The sequence below is a fragment of the Bos grunniens genome, chromosome 11, assembly GCF_055505025.1.
Source record: "Bos grunniens cultivar Pamir isolate PY7600 chromosome 11, Bosgru_T2T1.0, whole genome shotgun sequence".
NCBI lineage: Eukaryota > Metazoa > Chordata > Mammalia > Artiodactyla > Bovidae > Bos > Bos grunniens.
This window is the reverse complement of record NC_141175.1, coordinates 83751196-83771151: the sequence shown is the minus strand read 5'-3', so window position 1 is coordinate 83771151 and position 19956 is coordinate 83751196. Positions and strand designations below refer to the sequence as shown.

The 19956-nt window shown below is 38.2% G+C and overlaps 1 long non-coding RNA gene across 7 annotated transcripts in view; it reads right to left on the bottom strand.

The window, feature by feature from the left end:
* LOC147363450 (uncharacterized) overlaps positions 1-19956 on the bottom strand; it is a 223102-nt gene that overhangs the window by 18518 nt on the left and 184628 nt on the right. For 4 of the 7 annotated variants that reach the window (XR_015137125.1, XR_015137120.1, XR_015137116.1 and 1 more), the window contains one exon: positions 674-1099. The exons of the other annotated variants lie outside the window; for them this stretch is intronic. This is a non-coding gene — a long non-coding RNA (uncharacterized LOC147363450). Of the gene's footprint in view, positions 1-673; positions 1100-19956 lie in introns of those variants that run through there. 7 annotated transcript variants of the gene reach the window in all.

Here is a 19956-nt window from a genome sequence, read left to right as displayed (position 1 = left end):
CACCTCTTCTTAATATCTTCTGCTTCTGTTAGGACCATACCATTTCTGTCCTTTATTGAGCCCATCTTTGTATGAAATGTTCCCTTGGTATCTCTAATTTTCTTGAAGAGATCTTTAGTCTTTCCCATTCTGTTGTTTTCCTCTATTTCTTTGCATTGATTGCTGAAGAAGGCTTTCTTATCTCTCCTTGCTATTCTTTGGAACTCTGCATTCAGATGATTATATCTTTCCTTTTGTCCTTTCTTTTCATTCTCTTCTTTTCACAGCTATTTGTAAGTCATCCCTAAACAGCCATTTTGCTTTTTTGCATTTGTTTTCCATGGGGATGGTCTTGATCCCTGTCTCCTGTACAATGTCACGGACCTTATTCCATAGTTCATCAGGCACTCTATCTATAAGATCTAGTCCCTTAAATCTATTTCTTACTTCCATTATATAATCATAAGGAATTTGATTTAGGTCATACCTGAATGGTCTAGTGGTTTTCCCTACTTTCTTCAATTTTAGTCTGAATTTGGTAATAAGGAGTTCATGATCTGAGCCACAATCAGCTCCTGGTCTTGTTTTAGGGATAAGGAATAAGCAAAAATCATTGAGAAACTGGTACAAAGATAGATGAATAATGGAACAAGATAAAGAGCCCAAAAGCAGACACATGTGTATAGCAGTTATAATTTATTTACAATAGAATGGGCATAGCTTGCAGGTCAGTTGGAAAAACACAGGGTTTTCAATAAATGATTACTGGGACAATAGGTGTTTCCAAACAACACCTTCCATAATGTAATGAGATCTTATATCACAGTGTAAACAAACTCCAACTGGATCAGAAATTCAAATATTAAAGAAAAAACTAAAATCAGTTGTAAGTCATTATAAGTCAAGAAAATATATGGTTGGCAGTGATATAAGGATTGAGTACACTGGATTATACACAACCACAATAACACACCATAAATTAAACACACACACATATAAATACTCAGTTACATGTACAGAGGAGCCTGGTAGGCTGCAGTCCATGGGGTCGCTAGGAGTCGGACACGACTGAGCAACTTCACTTTCACACTAAAATTAAGGAGTTCTGTTCATTATTAAACTGTAAAAAAGAGAAAATTCAAGCACTTAACTGGATGAAACTTTAAAAATATATAAACTACCAAAGGATTAGTATACTTAATTCTTATGTAATTCTGACAAATCAATAAGAAAAGGACAAACAACTCAATAGAAAAGTTGTCAACAGAGATGAAGGAAACAGAAATGACCTATTATATTGATTTAATCTACTGATATATTTTGATTTAGAATCTGGAGAAAATACTGCTTTAGGCCAAATGACTAAGAGATTGGAAGAATTAGTGTCAACAGAAATATATTGTCTCTTTATACTGTGTATTATTCACTTACAATGCCAGAATATAGACAGGATTTCAAAAATAAGTTCATGTTTTTTCCTTTTAAGTTTCAAAAGTCACAAAATTGAATAGTATGTATCTTATAAAGCAAACAATAAAAAAACATATAATAAAATATTCAATCTTTTCTTTGTTCTTCCCCATGCCTTCACCACCTATTTGGAAGTAGCTTTATATATTTTAGTGTGGGTGTATTTCTTAAATCTTTATTTATGCATTTACAAACACATGTATACAGAAGGTTATAAAAATTGCTATATCATGATTAATATGATTCCTTTCTTTGTCACTTAATGGCCTCATAGATATCTTTCAACATTAGTAATTTACTATTTGAGGTATTTTCAGACTCTTGGTTTTATATCTTACAAGAAAGTGTCAGTATAATATTTACCCAATTTCATCACTTTTCAAGAGTCTTGATCTGCAATACTTCAAATATCTTTAGGGAAATTTATCTAGCATCTTTCTAAGATGCTCATGGTCCATTCAATTCTGTAATGTCCTAGAAAGCAAGTTTTCTAAGGCTGAGAAATTCTCAAATGGTACATTCATACCAAAGAATTGCTTTTGAACCGTAGTGTTGGAGAAGACTCTCAAGGGTCCCTTGGACTGCAAGGAGATCAAACCAGTCAATCCTAAAGGAAATTAACCCTGAATATTCATTGGAAGGACCGATGCTGAAGCTGAAGCTCCAACACTTGGGCCACCTGATGAGAAGAGCTAACTCATTAGGTATGACCTTGATGCTGGGAAAGATTGAAGGCAGGAGAAGGGGATGACAGAGGATGAGATAGTAGGATGGCATCACTGACTCGATGGACATGAGTTTGAACAACCTCTGGGAGATGGTGAAGGACAGGGAAGCCTGGTGTGCTGCAGTCCATGCAGTCTCAAAGAGTCAGCCATGACTGAGTGACTGAACAACAACAACATTCAAAAAAAAAAAAAAAGAGAGCATTTTCTAGAGGTGCACTTAATTTTATTTTTAATCGCTACTCAAATTAAATTTCACAGATTTTTAATTCCTAATAGAAGTGATGAAAATATACTGCCTAGAGTTAGAATATGTGAATTGGGAGCTAAAGCAATGTGTGAACACACATTACAGAGGCTGCCTGATGGATATCTGAATTTCTGAAAACTCTGCTGAACTATTAGCCAGAATTACACACTTACTCAATTTTGCCTTTAGATGAATAAAGAACCATATTTTTACACATAAGTGTGAAAATAAACTAAAGTAAATTGTGCTTATTTCCATAACTTGCTTTCTCTTGAGAAGAAAAAAGAACAAACCTACCCTTCACCATGAGTATAGCTACTGTTGTCAGGCTTATTAAATGCATAGCCCACCTTTTCCTATAGATTTAAATATTTTGCTTTTTGCAACTTTCTGAAAAACAGCAATCTAACTAATCTATGTTGACTGGAACTCTGCTTCTTGACACTTTCTGCAGTGTCAAAATTCAGCTGATATATAATAAAAGGAATTTAGATCTGGACAAGGGCGAAGGATTACAAATCTCAGCATGAGAGCTGCAACTGCCTCTCCTCTTCCTGTCCCTGGCAGTTGAGTGCAAATATAGCTTCAATTTTATTCTCAAAGCAGCATTTCAGGAGGCCCTTCTCATCCATCAGAACTGACATGCCAGATAAATTCTAGTGGCTATCCTCGAAGCTCTCCTGTCAAGCGACACTGTAACTCTCAACAAGTATCTCTTTTATGTCTCCTTTTTTCAGAAAACAATGTAGCTAATTATCTCTCTCTCCTAGAATTATTGGGAAGATGACATAAAATAAATGGCAAGGGGCAGCCCAATTTGTTATGCAATAGTTGATCGATATTTGCTGAATGAATTCATAGACATATGGATAAATGGTATTCAAGTTAAAAAAAACTCTTTTGAAATTTCAACTTAAAACTTGAGAATATACTAACTTTAAGGTTTCTCCCTTACTTTTTGTTTTTAATTGTGGTAAAATACATGTAACATAAAATTTACCACCTTCACCATTGTGCAACCCATCTTTAGGACTTTTTCCTCTTGCAAAACTGAAGCTCTATACCCTTTAAACAATAAATCCCCATTAGCCTCTCCTCTTAGCTCCTGGCTACCACCATTCTACTTTCTGTTTCCTTGAACTTGACTATACTACAGAGCTCATATAAATGGAATCATGCAGCTTTTGTCCTTTTGTGGCTGGCTTATTTTATTAACACATCTTCTTTATCTTCATCTTTTTCACTCATTGAATAGAAAACCCAGAAATAAACTCACACATCTATAGTCAATTAATCTACGACAAAGGAGGCAAGAATATTCAGTGGAGAAAAGACAGTCTCTTCAATAATCGATGCTGGGAAAATTTTACAGCTATATGTAAAAGAATGAAATTACAACATTCCCTAACATCATACACAAAAATAAACTCAAAATGGATTAAAGACCTAAATGTAAGTCCAGACACTATAAAACTCCTAGAGGGTGCTTCCCTGATGGCTCAGTGGTAAAGAATCTGCCTGCCAATGCAGGAAACATGGGTTTGATCCCTGATCCAGAAAGATTCCACATGCCCTGAGGACCTAAGCCTGGGGGCCACAACTATTGAGCCTGTGCTCTAGAGCCTGGGAACTGCAATTAGTGAGGCCATGTGCCACAACTACTGAAGCCCGAGGTGCCCTGGAGCCCGTGCTCTGCAACAGGAGAAGCCATGGCAATGAGAAATCCATGCACTGCAACCAGAGTAGCCCCCACTCACTGCGACTAGAGAAAAGCCTGACTAGAGCAACAAAGACCCAGCAGAGCCAAAAATAAATAAATAAATTAATTAATTAAATTAAAAAGAAAAGGAAAAAAACCTCTTAGAGGAAAAATACAGGCAGAACACTCGTTCACATAAATCGCAGCAAGATCTTTTTTGACCCACCTCCTAGAGGAACGAAATTAAAAACAAAAATAAATAAATGGGACCTAACTAGGCTTAAAAGTTTTACACAGCAAAGGAAACCATAAACAAAACAAAGACAACCCTCAGAACTGAGTAAATATTTGTAAATGAAGCAATTGACCTAGAATTCATATCCAAAATATACACAATAGCTAATTTCTTTTAGCACTGAATAACACCCAATTGTCTGGATGGTCCAGAGTTTATTTTTCCGTTTACCTACCAAATGACATCTTGGTCACTTCCACATTTTGGCAATTATGAAGAAAGCTTCTATAAATATATACCTGCGGGTTTTTGTATGGATACAGTTTTAAACTCCTTGAGGTAAATACCAAAGAGTATGACTGCTAGATCATATGGTAAGAGTATGTTTCGTTCTACAAGAAACTGCCCAATTGTCTTACCCAGCACCTATACCATTTTGCATTCCCACAAGAAATTCCCTATTGTTCCACATCCTTGTCAGTATTTTCTGTTGACAGTCTTCTAGATTTTGGCCCTTCTAATAGGAGTGTAGTGTTGTCTCATTGTCTTAATTTGTATTTCCCTAATGGCATATGATGGAGAAGGCAATGGCACCCCACTCCAGTACTCTTGCCTGGAAAATCCCATGGATGGAGGAGCCTGGTGGGCTGCAGTCCATGGGGTCGCGAAGAGTCAGACATGACTGAGCGACTTCACTTACACTTTTCACTTTCATGCATTGGAGAAGGAAATGGCAACCCACTCCAGTGTTCTTGCCTGGAGAATCCCAGGGACAGGGAAGCCTGGTGGGCTGCCGTCCATGGGGTCGCACAGAGTCAGACACGACTGAAGCAACTTAGCAGCAGCAGCAGCAATGGCATATGATGTGGAACATCTTTTCATGTGCTTATTTGCCATGTATATACCTACTTTAGTGAAAAGCCCATTAAGGTCTTTGGCCCATTTTTCAATCAGAATGACTTCTTAATGTTGAATTTAAGAGTTTCTTGTATATTTTAAATAGTAGTCCTTTATCACTAGTGTCTTTAATAAATGTTTTTATCAATCTGTGGTTTGTTTTTCATTTACTTAATATTGTCTTTCATAGAACAAAATTTTTAAATTTTAATGAAGTCTGGCTTATCCATTATATCTTTCATGGATCATGTCTTTTGTGTTGTATCTAAAAACATATCCAAGGTCATCTAGATCTTCTCCTGTGTTATCTTCTAGGAGTTTTATGCGGTTGCATTTTACATTTAGGTTTGTGATTTAGGATCTCACTTTATATCATAAATTTAAAAAGCAAAAGCAAAGGATGCTTGTTTCTTAACTTAACCAACAAACTATCAGAGTTTTGCGAATTCTAAAGGTAAGAAAATATGCATTTGAATTTTTGGATGACCTTTTTCAAAACTTCAGATACAAATAAAAGTTTAACATTTAGGAAGATTTGTCTTCTTTTTTCAGGCTTCTGGTTTTTATTATTGCTATTATTATTCCTGTATCTAAGGGTTCTACAATGTGACACATGGATGCCACTAAAAGTTAACTGTAGCTTTTCATTAAAGGAGAGGAGAGAAATGTAGACATACTAGAGGTATCAATTCAGAAAAAAAAAAATAGCCTTGGAAGAATGATGTGAAAATATTTAAATCTTAGAACAGAAGAAAAACAAGGTAACTTCTTCAATGATGAAAATCTAAAAGCCAAACTTTCCTAATGAGGAACAAAGTTAAAGTAAAATATTTATGTGTGTTATGATGAACTCTGACTCTGTTGCTGGATTTGAATTCCCTTTGTGTGTTTTCATTATATATTAGCATTATTTCCTCTGCATTATTTACGGCCAAGACATAGTTTGTATCACATGTGTGATTAATTAAAGTATCAAGGAGGAAGGACACAATAGATCATGGCAATTTAACATTATGCATAAGTATCATATTACCATGGCTGAAAGAATCATTCAAAGGGCCGTTTTCCCATATGTGTTCTTACTTGATTTGTAAAATAAGTTTTCCAGTTATAAGAAAGTTGGGAAGGGACAAAGAATAGGCCAATACTTAGCTTTTCATCTTTTACCTGACAGCCAAACATAATTATTTTATTCTTTTACAAAAATATAAATGAAAAGCCTCTGTTTAGTGCTACCACAGCCAACAGTGTCTGCCTCTTAACATATAAAACACGAGAACCACAAGAAGGACCAATTTTTAGAACTAGAACTTAAAAGAGTCAACACAGAGTTTTAGAAAGATGAAAGTCTTCACAACCTGAAATCATACCTATAATATGAATCCCTCGTACCTAACTTCATCCAAGCAATAAAAAGGAATATATAATGACACAAGCTATTTTTCTTCTTAGCCTGGAAACTTAAACAGAGAACAGATAAATGCTAAGATTTGGGGCAGTCTTCTAAATGTTCAGTCTCCCAGGGTTCCCACCTACTGTGGTTTGCATGCCCCTAAGACATTAGCACAAGAAGATACAACACATTGGAAATGGGGAAGAGGATAGAATAAACTCCTCAGAGAAACATTCCCTGGTTGACATTCCATGAGGCAAGAAGCCAATGGAATCAGTAAGGATAAGTGAATGTCCCAAATTCATCATCCAATTTAAGGGGGAGTCATAAATCAGTACCTTTAAATAAGGTACTCCTAGATAGCCATCTCATGGGTAGGAGAAGGGGCATTGATAACACTGCCATCTTTTTAAAAATGATATGTGTTGATTAAGTTCATCAATTATATCCCCTGAACCTCATGGTAAAGGCTGATCCCATCTGATTTTCCCTCTTTATTCTAACTCCATACTGCTGCTGCTAAGTCACTTCAGTCGTGTCCAACTCTGTGTGACCCCGTAGACGGCAGCCCACCAGGCTCCCCCATCCCTGGGATTCTCCAGGCAAGAACACTGGAGTGGGTTGCCATTTCCTTCTCCAATGCATGAAAGTGAAAAGTGAAAGTGAAGTCGCTCAGTCGTATCCAACTTTTAGCAACCCCATGGACTGCAGCCCACCAAGCTCCTCCATCCATGGGATTTTCCAGGCAAGAATACTGGAGTGGGGTGCCATTGCCTTCTCTGAACTCCATACTAAGGATAGGTAAAGATGCTCGCTTGACCAAGCATCAACTTCAGTAGAATGTGAAGGCTGGGAGAAAAGTGAAAGATTTGGGGGCAGGGAGGAGTGAAGAGGAGACAGGAGGAAGAGAATGAGAGAAATAATGGGAAGGGTTAGGGTGTTGGAAAAATCTTTAAAAGTCTGTTTTCAATAAGTCCATGGGACTTTCCTGGTGGAGTGGTTAAGAAATCTGCCTTCTGATGCAAGGCACATGGATTTGACCCCTGATCAAGGAACTAAGATCCCACATGGTATGGGGCAACTAAGCCCACCTACTGCAATGAAAGGAAGAAAGGGAGCAAGAAAAGAACAGAGGGAGGGGAAAAAAGAAAACAAATAAAGAAGGAAAGGAAGGAGGGAATGGAGGGATGAAGAAAGGAAGTAAGACCTCTGTATCCTGGTAAGGGACAGCTCCAGAACACTGAAAAAAAAAAAAGAAGAAATCTTCTACCCTTACCTGACCTTTAGCTGGATGAAAGGGAATATAACATGTTTCCTTTTTCTTTCATATTTTGTTTATTGTTTTATATTTTTGAAAGCACTTTAACAGGTTGAGGATGGATAGAATCAGGGTACAAAAGATTAACAATATCATTATCCTAAGACTCAGCCCCTTCCAACTATAATGAGGGAAATTCAGCCCCCATTTGAGTTTCCCCTTCAGTTTTAAGTAGATATTTCAGAACCAGGTGCCATTCTTTCATGTTGCAGGGATACAAGTTCCTCATCCCACTCATGCCTAGTCTTCCTAGAAACTCTGCTGATGGCCCTCCTTGGCAAGGTGCTAGCTGGATACTGAACTTGAGCAGCCAGGGGAAGTCACATGCCTGTCCTTGCAGTCCAAATTTTAAAACGTGTCCTTTCTTTTACCTCACCTGTTCGAAGAAATATTTTCAAGCATGGCTGTCAACCATAGCATGGTTGGTGCCTCTTTTCAATTTCTGTCATCCCACTACACTCAAGATAGTGTTCAAACACACACTTCCCAGTATCTAACACAGGGAATCCTAGAGTCCCTAGGAGGCCACTCCTGGAAGCCTTGCTCTCGCCTGGAAACTGATCTTCTCCCTTTGCCTTCCAGTCCTTGAGTTCCATTAGCAATCTCAACTTAATTTCTCTGAAATTGTTGTTGCTATTATTATTTGAGATAAGGGTCATCCCTTGGGTAGGTCCATAGAATTTCCTTTGATCCTCTTAGGAAATTTGAGGAATAGTACTAACATTCTTTCATATGTTTGAAAACTGAAGCATCAAAAGATCAAGTGACTGGAGACAAAGCACATTAAATAGTTTACAAACTAATACAGCAAATGAATGTATGAGTAAATAAATGAATGACTGGCTCAAGCGGCAGAGATAACTAGATCTCAAATTTCCTAGCACTTAGCTTAATCACCTCCAACTGATAAACAGAATTTGCTCTTGATCAAATGTGAGCTGTACATGACATCTCAAGGGACTATGCAAGAGAGGAAAAAAAAGTATTTGTATAGCACTATTAATGAAATGTTTTATCATTATACCCCCTATTTCCTTTTACTATTATATAGCACCTACTAGTCAGGCCTTAGCTCCATTTTAAGACAAGAAACTGAGGCCCAGAGAAGTGTTAGTCACTCAGTCATGTCCGATTTTTTGTGTCCCCATGGACTGTAGCCTGACAGGATCCTCTGTCCATAAAATTCTCCAGCAATAATACTGGAGTGGGTTGCCATGCCCTTCTCCAGGGGATCTTCCTGACCCAGGGATCAAATCTGGGTCTACCACATTGCAGGCAGATTCTTTACCATCTGAGCCACCAGGGAAGCCTGAGGCCCAGAGAGGATAAGTATTAATAGCTTGCCTCAGTGAACACAGCTAATTCGTGGTTGAGGTGAGATTTGAACACAGATATGAGTCTAGGTCTGGTGCTTTTTCAGTAAACGAAATCAAAGCTCAGGCCTTTTTGACTTACTCACCTTTAAAACAGAGCACTTGTCTGTTGCTAATACAGACTTGAAATGCTTCAAATGGCTTTGAATCTCTCAGAAAATTAGATATACATATTTTTTACCACAATAGTCCTGTTGATCACCCTGTGGTCTTCTGTGCTTCCATCTTGCAGGTATTATGGCTGGATAAGCCAGTTCAAAGAAGTTATCATCAAAATATACAATCTAGTAGCTATCAAGACTCCAAATCTCCCTGGGATATAGATTCAGTCACATTATCGAAACCTGCTGGAAACGTGACACTAATGGCAAGTAAGAATTTTATAGCTCCCATTTCCCTTTGCTGACATTACAAATGTAAAATCTCTCATTTCCCCAAAAGTTCATCTACTTGATCTATGCTGCTGAGGCTATATATTTAGCATTTTTCTGGCAGCAGCAAAGATCCTGGAAGAAAAACTGGGCCCATTAGTCTTACACAGGGAGAACTCATTCCAGGATAGCCAAGCCAACCCTAATCTCCCCACTCGTATTCCACCCCACCCCACAGCATACATTACATTCACCTGCAAAATACAAAGACATTGGTTGCAGATGAATCACTCATCTTACTATTAGGAATACAACAGGATGAGCAAGCCTCCCATGAAGCAAAGGGGAAATAAGACTAGAATATAGCACTGTGTATGCTAAAACTGAAAAAGTCCAAAGTATTGGAAATAAATGACACCATGGAAAGAAATTGCCACAGCTCACTAAAACAGCTAACTGAAAATTTGTCGATGAAAACTGTCAGTTCATATACCCAGCCATCATTATAAACACTATAAAGGAAATAGCTAGAGGAGGTGAGAAGTGGGACAAAAAAAAACTCTGTCCTTTGATTCTTTTTTGAAGCCCCCTGTGACTCACTGAGCTTCTATTTAAGCTTGAAGAATCAGTTCAACTTTCACCTTCTGCATGAAGACTTCTCACTCCTCCAGGAAAAGCTATTTGCTATCATTCTCCCCCAAGAAGGAGGGGATTAAGTATATCTTCTTTTCTGCTTCATCATGCACACCTGGTAGCATGCCAGGCATATAGTCGAAGCTCAATAATTATAACTGAATTAATTAAATCATTATCCAATCTCTTCTTTGTGTTCCCATTATACAAATTCATATCAGAGCAGCCCTTTTCTCCTATTTTGACCCTGGATTTTGCTCTTTCCACCTGACTGGCAGGCAGTCTTTTGAGAGGCAAGAGGAATCAGGATCTAGTGATTTAGGCAGCCAAACATTTATCACAGCACTTTTATGGAAAACCAATCTACAGATGCTTCTTGGATGGAGTAAAAATAAATATCCTCTAAAGTAATTCAATTCTAACATTCTACTATATTAATAAAACAAGTTTTTATAAAACATGGTGCTTGAGAAGTGTAAAATCTAGTTGCAAAGCAAGTAGAATACCGATAAAATGATCAGCAGTGATATGCAAGGCAGGCCATTGAATTGTAATTAGGCACTCACTATTTTGTACCCTTCTATATTTAAATAAAGTCAGTGGGAAATAAGACTCGGGCAGGTAACTATTTTAAACCAATGAACACAGTATGCATTCCTAAGAAGGAAATTGTGATACAGAGTCTATTTCCTTACACTTTATTCACTGCACTCCCTAATCTCCGGTCCCATTCACTGCACTCCCCAATCTTTGGTCTGATTATAAGTCCAAGTACACTTTTATTTGAAATTAGCTCTGAAGTCAGAAATTTTTTAATGCTACAAAGGTAACCTGGCAAGTAGTCTTCATATTAAGAAGCACAAACTAAGTAAGAGCTAATAGCAGGTAGCTGCACTGCCTATGAAAAGGGAGCCTGATGATCAGCAAAATTTAAAGAAGTGGAAGGTTTCAGACCATCAGCAATTCATGTTTCTCTATGCCCAACTTGCTGGGTTGGTATATTCCTACCTGTCACAAGAAATATATATTAAGCCAGGTCCCCAGAGTGATAAATCTTCCTAAAAACCTCAGGGTGTCAGAACACTGGAAGAAAAGTGATGCACTTAATTAAAAAGAGGTTTACTGTGGCCAGTAGTGCCAAGGATTTATGTGCTACCTGTTCTCAGAAGAACAGAAGAATCTCCTATAGGGCACTGATGTCACCACTCAAACCCAAATTCACAGGTGAGCCTTGCATTCAGAAACCATGTACAACTGAGACACAGAGGACATCAGTAGGATATGTAGTTTTCCAATGACAGGGATAGGAATGGCTTCATGAGTGTGTAGCCTGCATTTTGACAGGGTCTCACACTTGGTTTAAAGCTCTACTATTGCTGTCTTGAAGATCTTAATACACTTTAAACAAGAAGCCCCACAAATTATGTTGCTGATCTGAGACAAAGAAAAAGAGTAAACTGTGAAGTCTCTTATTGTCTGGTCAGAGAGTTAAAGTTCCTGATAGCAAAGAATTTAGATATCAGAACATTGTACTGAACCTAGAAAGGAAATTCATCACAGTTAAGATGTGGGTCGGCTGCAGGGGACTTTCACACACTCTCCTCCAAAGAACACTGCAGGATAGCTACCATTGAAACCTTGAGATGGTTGTTTTTGGTCACAAAGGTTAGTTCATCATCATCTTCAGAGTAGTTCAAGCAAAACTGAACAGTGGACAGTGTATATTTGGATCCCCACTCCTCTCCCTATGCCCTGCTATCCCACCACTGACACCAAATTCATAGTCTTCCTCCTTATCTACTTGTCCCAAGTATCTGCTGTTCTCATCTTTCTCCATCTAACCACCCAAGTGAAAATGTTCTTTCTGTGTGAATTATTTCACACAGAATTGGTAAATAAGGGAGCTTATACATTCTAAGAACCTAGAACAGTGTCTGACATAAAGTCAGCATTTAATAGTTGTTAATTTTATTTTCATTGATATTATTCTGGCTGTTAAACTGTTAATCCTCTGAGGGCCACACATATTTCTGAAAGTGGAGTATGAGGTAGCTGAAGATGTGATGTCAGGCAGGCCTTGATTTAGATCATGCATCAGCTAAATTGTATCTAAGCCTCAGTTTCTTCAATTATATAAGAGGATAATACTATTCTGTGAAATCTTCGTAAAAATTTTAGGTGAAGAATACAAAGAAAGTGAGTAGCACAATGTCTGACTCATGGGAGGTACTCAACTAAGGTGAGTTTCCATGAAGAATTGCTACTGTTTCTAAGAGTATCAGCATTTTTACAGGGATCAGAATTATAAACTCTGGGAAGATTATAGCAGAATGTTATTATCCTGGTGGTAACTAAACCACTGAAACATTTTTCTGCCTCCATTCAAACTTAAATTTCTGATTTTACTCAGCTTTTAGATCTCAGCATGGCTGTCACTTCCTCCAGGAAACCTTTAGTACTAGGTTTCCATAGATCCTGTCCTCCTCTAGTCACACAATGACACAGTACCATGGAATTGTTCACTTGTCTAAAATCCCAACCTGAGGCTAGGAAATGTGTCTTCCTTTGTAGTCTATATGGATACAGCAATGTTTTCCACCTCATGTGCTTTTCCAGAAGCTTATCACTCCCTCAATAAGAAGTGGAATCCTTATCCCCTCCTATCCTTAAATTCAGGGCCTTCCCTCGTAGCTCAGTTGGTAAAGAATCCACCTGCAATGCAGGAGACCCTGGTTCAATTCCTGGGTCAGGAAGATCTCCTGGAGAAGGAATAGGCTACCCACTCCAGAATTCTTGAACTTCCCTGGTAGATCAGCTGGTAAAGAATCTGCCTGCAATGTGGGAGACCTAGGTTCGATCCTTGGAGAAGGGAACAGCTACCCACTCCAGTGTTCTTGCCTGGAGAATTTCATGGACAGAGGAGCCTGGCAGGCTACAGTCCATGGGGTCACAGAGTCAGACACAACTGATTGACTTTCACTTTCACTTTTCATCCTTAAATCTGGGTGGGCATTTGTAACTGCTTCAGCTTATGCAAGAGTAGAAAATAATTCTATATAAGTTCTGAGGTTATATCATTAAAAGTGGTATAGCTTCCACCCAAATCCCTCTCTTAAAATCATTTCCCTAGAAGTTCACCTACATGGTGGAAAGAAGATCAAGCCCATGGAGAGGCTTGAGAAGAGGAATCTGAGCCTCTAGTCTGCCAACAACCAGTATCAACTTTCTTTTCATGAGTGAGCCATCTTAAAAGCAAATACTCCAGCCCCAAATCAAGCTACCTCAGCTGATAGAACATGAAGATTCTTGCATGCCTAGTCACTGTCATATCTGACTCTTTGAAACCCCGTTGACTGTAGCTTGCCAGGATCCTTGGTCCATGGGATTCTCCAGGCAAGAATACTCAAGTGGGTATCCTTCCTTCTCCAGGGGATCTTCCAGACTCAAGGACTGAACCCAGGTCTCCTTCACTGAAGACAGATTCTTTACTGTCTGAGCCATCAGGGAAGCCCAGAACAAGAACAGGTGTGCCTTTTCTTCTAATTTAAGTCCAAATTGAAGATTCATAAGTTTAAATGTTATTTTAATCCACTAAGTTTTGTGTGATTTGTTAAATATCAATGGATAATTAGAACAAATTTTGTTCATAGTTTCTTGAATAAATTTTCAGTGTTTAGTCTAACAGAGGCAGGGAATAGGAACAGATTATAGATGAGAGGAAAGGAGTGGAGGAGAGAGAGAAGAAAGGCAAGAAGAAGAAAGTAAGAAATACAGGAAGAGAGTAAGGGAGGTAATGGAGAAAAGGAGGGAAGAAGCAGGAATATTTCCTATAATCTTCTTTCATTTATTGTGCTATATTCTTAATATTTTAAGAATTATAAATACAGATTTTACTTAACAGCAAAGAATTTAGTATATAACGTGGTCTAAGATATTAGAAAGAAAAGTAACCCTGAAAGTCAAACACTGTTGGTGAAAACTGACTTCCAATCAAAGACAGACAAGGGAAAGAGAAACTCCAAGTCAGCATGTCAGTGGATGGTGGACCACATCCTATCTGAAGCTCCTCTTTCCACTGAATCAGTCTCTAAATGCAGTGTTTGTTTAATCTCAGTCTACATATCATGAGCGTCTAAAATACCACCTGAATAGCAAGAGTGGGGATCTAGGGCAAATGCAGCAGACTTTAGGGAAAGAGCAAAGGCAGTGTTAGAGAATTTCATTGCACCTATAGGTAGCTTCTGGACCCCAGCTACCAGTCAACCTAGAAATATCAAACATCAAGTAGAAGCAAATATGATCCTCAACGCACTTTGCAGTCCCACTCCCTCCCCTGCCTTTCTGATGATATCAGAAATAGTAGGTCTGATAAGGAACCTACTTATCACCACAGTGCTTATAACCATCAAGCACTGTGAATTTCTGTGAAGTGTTTGATATATTTGATAATGGGATCTTTTCCTGAAGAATATATTTAGAGTTCCCACCTGTTTTTTGTTTTTTGTTTGTTTTGTTTTGTTTTGCTTTCGTTTTAAACTTTTTATTTTATATTGGGATATAGTTGACTAATAGTGATGTGTTTGTTTCAGATATAAAACAAAGTGATGGTTATACATACACCCATATCCTTTTTCAATTCTTTTCCCAATTAGATTGTTACAGAATACTAAGCAGAGTCCCTTGTGCTATACACTAAGTAGGTCTTTGTTGGCTATCTGTTTTAAATACAGCTATGCGTACATATCAAACCCCCAAACTCTGTAACTATCCCTCCACCTACCCTTCCCCTCTGGTAACCATGAGTTTGTAGCCTGTGAGTCTGTTTCTATTTTATAAAGATAGCTCAGAAGTAAACCCACACACCTATGATCAATCAATGTACAACAAAGACGGCACAACCATACAATGGAGGAAAGACAGTCTCTTCAATAAATGGTGCTGGAAAAACTGGACAGCTGCATGTAAAAAATGAAATGAGAACATTCTCTAACACTACACACAAAAATAAACTCAAAATGGATTAAAGACCTAAATGTGAGGCCAAACACAATAAAAGTCTTAGGGAAAAACATAGGCAGAACACTCTTTGACATAAATCACAGGCATATCTTTTTCGATCCATCTCCCAGAGAAATGGAAATAAAAACAAAAACAAACAAATGGGACCTAATTAAACTCAAAAGCTTTTGCACAGCAAAGGAAACTATAAACAAAATGAAAAGACAACCCACAGATTGGGAGAAAACACTTGCCAATGATATGACCGACAAGGCATTAGTTGCCAAAATTTACAAACAGTTCATGAGGTTTAACATCATCAAAATAAACAACCCAATCAAAAATTGGGCAGAAGACCTAAATACACATTTCTCCGAAGAAGACATACAGATGGCCAAAAGGCACATGAAAAGATGTTCAACACCACTAATAATTAAAGAAATGCAAATCTAAATTACAAAGAGATATCACCTCACACCATAAGAATGGTTATCATCAAAAAATCCACACACAATAAATGCTGGAGAGGATGTGAAAAGAACGGAACCCTCCTACACTGTTGGTGGCAGTGTAAATTGGTGCAGCCACTGTGGAAAATATGGGGGCTTTTCAAACAACTAAAAACAGAACTACAGGATGACCTGCAATCCCACTCCTGGGCATCAGTTCAGTTCAGTAACTCAGTCGTGTCCGACTCTTTGCAACCCCGTGAATCGCAGCACGCCAGGCCTCCCTGTCCATCACCAACTCCTGGAGTTCACCCAGACTTACATCCATCGAGTCAGTTATGCCATCCAGCCATCTCATCCTCTGTCATCCCCTTCTCCTCTTGCCCCCAATCCCTCCCAGCATCAGAGTCTTTTCCAATGAGTCAACTCTTCGCATGAGGTGGCCAAAGTATTGGAGTTTCAGCTTTAGCATTCCTTCCAAAGAAATCCCAGGGCTGATCTCCTTCAGAATGGACTGGTTGTATCTCCTTGCAGTCCAAGGGACTCTCAAGAGTCTTCTCCAACACCACAGTTCAAAAGCATCAATTCTTCGGCAATCAGCCTTCTTCACAGTCCAACTCTCACATCCATACATGACCACAGGAAAAACCATAGCCTTCACTAGACAGACCTTTGTTGGCAAAGTAATGTCTCTACTTTTAAATATGCTATCTAGGTTGGTCATAACTTTCCTTCCAAGGAGTAAGCATCTTTTAATTTCATGGCTTCAGTCACCATCTGCAGTGATTTTGGAGCCCAAAAAAGTAAAGTCTGACACTGTTTCCACTGTTTCCCCATCTATTTCCCATGAAGTGGTCAAACAAGAGATGGCAAGAGTGAATGTCTACATTCTAGGAATCAGCGAACTAAAATGGACTGGAATGGGTGAATTTAACTCAGATGACCATTATATCTACTACTATGGCCAGGAATCCCTCAGAAGAAATGGAGTAGCCATCATAGTCAACAAAAGAGTCCGAAATGCAGTACTGGGATACAATCTCAAAAACGGCAGAATGATCACTGTTTATTTCCAAGGCAAACCATTCAATATCACAGTAATCCAAGTCTATGCCCCAACCAGTAACACTGAAGAAGCTGAAGTTGAACAGTTATATGAAGACTTACAAGACCTTTTAGAACTAACACCCAAAAAAGACGTCCTTTTCATTATAGGGGACTGGAATGCAAAAGTAGGCAGCCAAGAAACACCTGGAGTAACAGGCAAATTTGGCCTTGGAATATGGAATGAAGCAGGGCAAAGACTAATAGAATTTTGCCAAGAAAATGCACTGGTCATAACAAACACCCTCTTCTTCTAACAACACAAGAGAAGACTCTATACATGGACATCACCAGATGGTCAACACCGAAATCAGATTGATTATATTCTTTGCAGCCAAAGATGGAGAAGCTCTATACAGTCAGCAAAAACAAGACCAGGAGCTGACTGTGGCTCAGACCATGAACTCCTTATTGCCAAATTCAGACTTAAATTGAAGAAAGTAGGGAAAACCACTAGACCATTCAGGTATGACCTAAATCAAATCCCTTATGATTATGCAGTGGAAGGGAGAAATAGATTTAAGGGCCTAGATCTGATAAATAGAGTGCCTGATAAACTCCTGGGCATATATCTGGATAAAAACTTGTTCTGAAAGGAAACATGCACCCCAATGTGCATTGCAGCTCAGCTGAAAATAGTCAAGACATGGAAGCAAACTAAATGTCCAACAACAGAGGAAAGGATAAAGAAGATGTGGTACATATATACTTTGGAATATTACTCAGCCTTAAAAACAATGAAATAATGCCATTTGTAGCAACATGGATAGACCTAGAGATTGTTATACTGAGTGAAGTCAGAGACAGAAATATTGTATGATATTGCTTATATGCAGACTCTTAAAAAAAATGATGCAAAAGAACTTACCTACCTGCTTCTTCTAAGTTCCTTTTATGTTGTGCTCTGTATAGGCAAAGATAAAGAGCCTGCTATAATTTTATATTGTTTTTTCTTTTTCTCAAAGTTCTATTTTTTTAGATAATGCATGGTGGTATGTAGCAGTCATGAACCTAAACTCTTTGAGTATCTGAGAAATATAATTAGAAATGTGTGGGTTGAATGACTTGTCTCCTAAACTGTGTGCTCTGGATATTCCTGGAAGGCCTAGAACATTCTTATTCAGCTTTATATCTCTGTAGCCTTTGCACTTTGTGGATGATTGATGCTTATTGAATATTTTTCTTTTGAAAAAAGAACATCCAGAATGATAGCATCATCTATCATCATATGCAAAAAGCATTAATCTTTTAAAAATTTTGTAAAGTTTGTCCATATGGAGGAGTTAAATATTTATCTAAAATTTTACAGTTTAATGAAAGACCAAAGAATTGGACTGTGAAGAAGGCTGAGCGCCGAAGAATTGATGCTTTTGAACTGTGGTGTTGGAGAAGACTCTTGAGAGTCCCTTGGACTGCAAGGAGATACAACCAGTCCATTCTGAAGGAGATCAGCCCTGGGATTTCTTTGGAAGGAATGATACTAAAGCTGAAACTCCAGTACTTTGGCCACCTCATGCGAAGAGTTGACTCATTGGAAAAGACTCTGATGCTGGGAGGGATTGGGGGCAGGAGGATAAGTGGACGACAGAGGATGAGATGGCTGGATGGCATCACGGACTCGATGGACATGAGTCTGGGTGAACTCCGGGAGTTGGTGATGGACAGGGAGGCCTGGCGTGCTGCGATTCACGGGGTCTCAAAGAGTCGGACACAACTGAGCGACTGATCTGATCTGATCTGATGTTTTCCAGAGAGAACTCAGCTTCTACACTGTCAGGAGTGATGCTGCACAGTAGTCAATGAGAGTATTGGCAGGTCCAGCACAAATTTAAGAATAGAATCCATCCCCTATTTTTTGCCCATCCCAGTCTTATCATTGCTGTAGCAGGAAATTAAAGCTCAATGATTTACTATCATTGTATTCCTTTAGTCAGGTTTTAAAATATTTAAGTATGTTAGTCTGTATAATCACACTAAGATTTAATTTATAAGAAAGACATTCTGAGGATGAATTTACTTGCTTTTTTAAATTTTAAGAAAATAATAAGGGTGGGATGATTTGGGAGAATGGCATTGAAACATGTATAGTATCATATATGAAACGAGTCACCAGTCCAGGTTTGATGCACGATGCTGGATGCTTGGGGCTGGTGCACTGGGACGACCCAGAGGGATGGTACGGGGAGGGAGGAGGGAGGAGGCTTCAGGATGGGGAACACGTGTATACCTGTGGCGGATTCATGTTGATATATGGCAAAACCAATACAATATTGTAAAGTTAAAAAATAAAATAAAAAATAGAAAAAAAAATGCAAATAATACACCTGAAATGAATACAACATTGTAAATCAATTATATTTCCATTAAAATTTTTTAAAAAGGAAACTAAAAATAAATCTGTTCAGTATCAGGTTTAAAAATATTGCAAATAAAAAGTGTGCACCTGAAAAAAAAAAGAAAATAACTAATCTAATTTAAATAACTAGTCTAGTTTAAAACTAGTCTAATCTTAAAACTATTTAAAATCTAAATAACTAGTCTAATTTAAATAACTAATTTCATTTTAATAAATAGGTTTATAACTACATATAAACCTAGGCACAAATGTAAAAGTTAAATATGAATATATATGTTTTGTTTATCTAATAAATATGACTATATGTATGCAATAAATACAAGGGACTCTTGAGAGTCACTTGGACTGCAAGGAGATCCAACCAGTCAATCCTAAAGGAAATCAGTCCTGAATATTCATTGGAAGGATTGATGCTGAAGCTGAAGCTCCAATACTTCGGCCACCTGATGCAAAGAACTGACTCATTGGAAAAGACCCTGATGCCGGGCAAGTTTGAAGGTGGGAGGAGAAGGAGATGACAGAGGATGAGGTGGTTGGATGGCATCATGGACTCAGTGGACATGAGTTTAGTAAGCTCCAGGAGTTGGTGATGGACAGGGAAGCCTGGCATGCTGCAGTCCATGGAGTCACAGAGTTGGACACAACTGAGAGACTGAACTGAACTAATGTAATATATGCATATGATCATTGGGTGGAAGGGAATGGA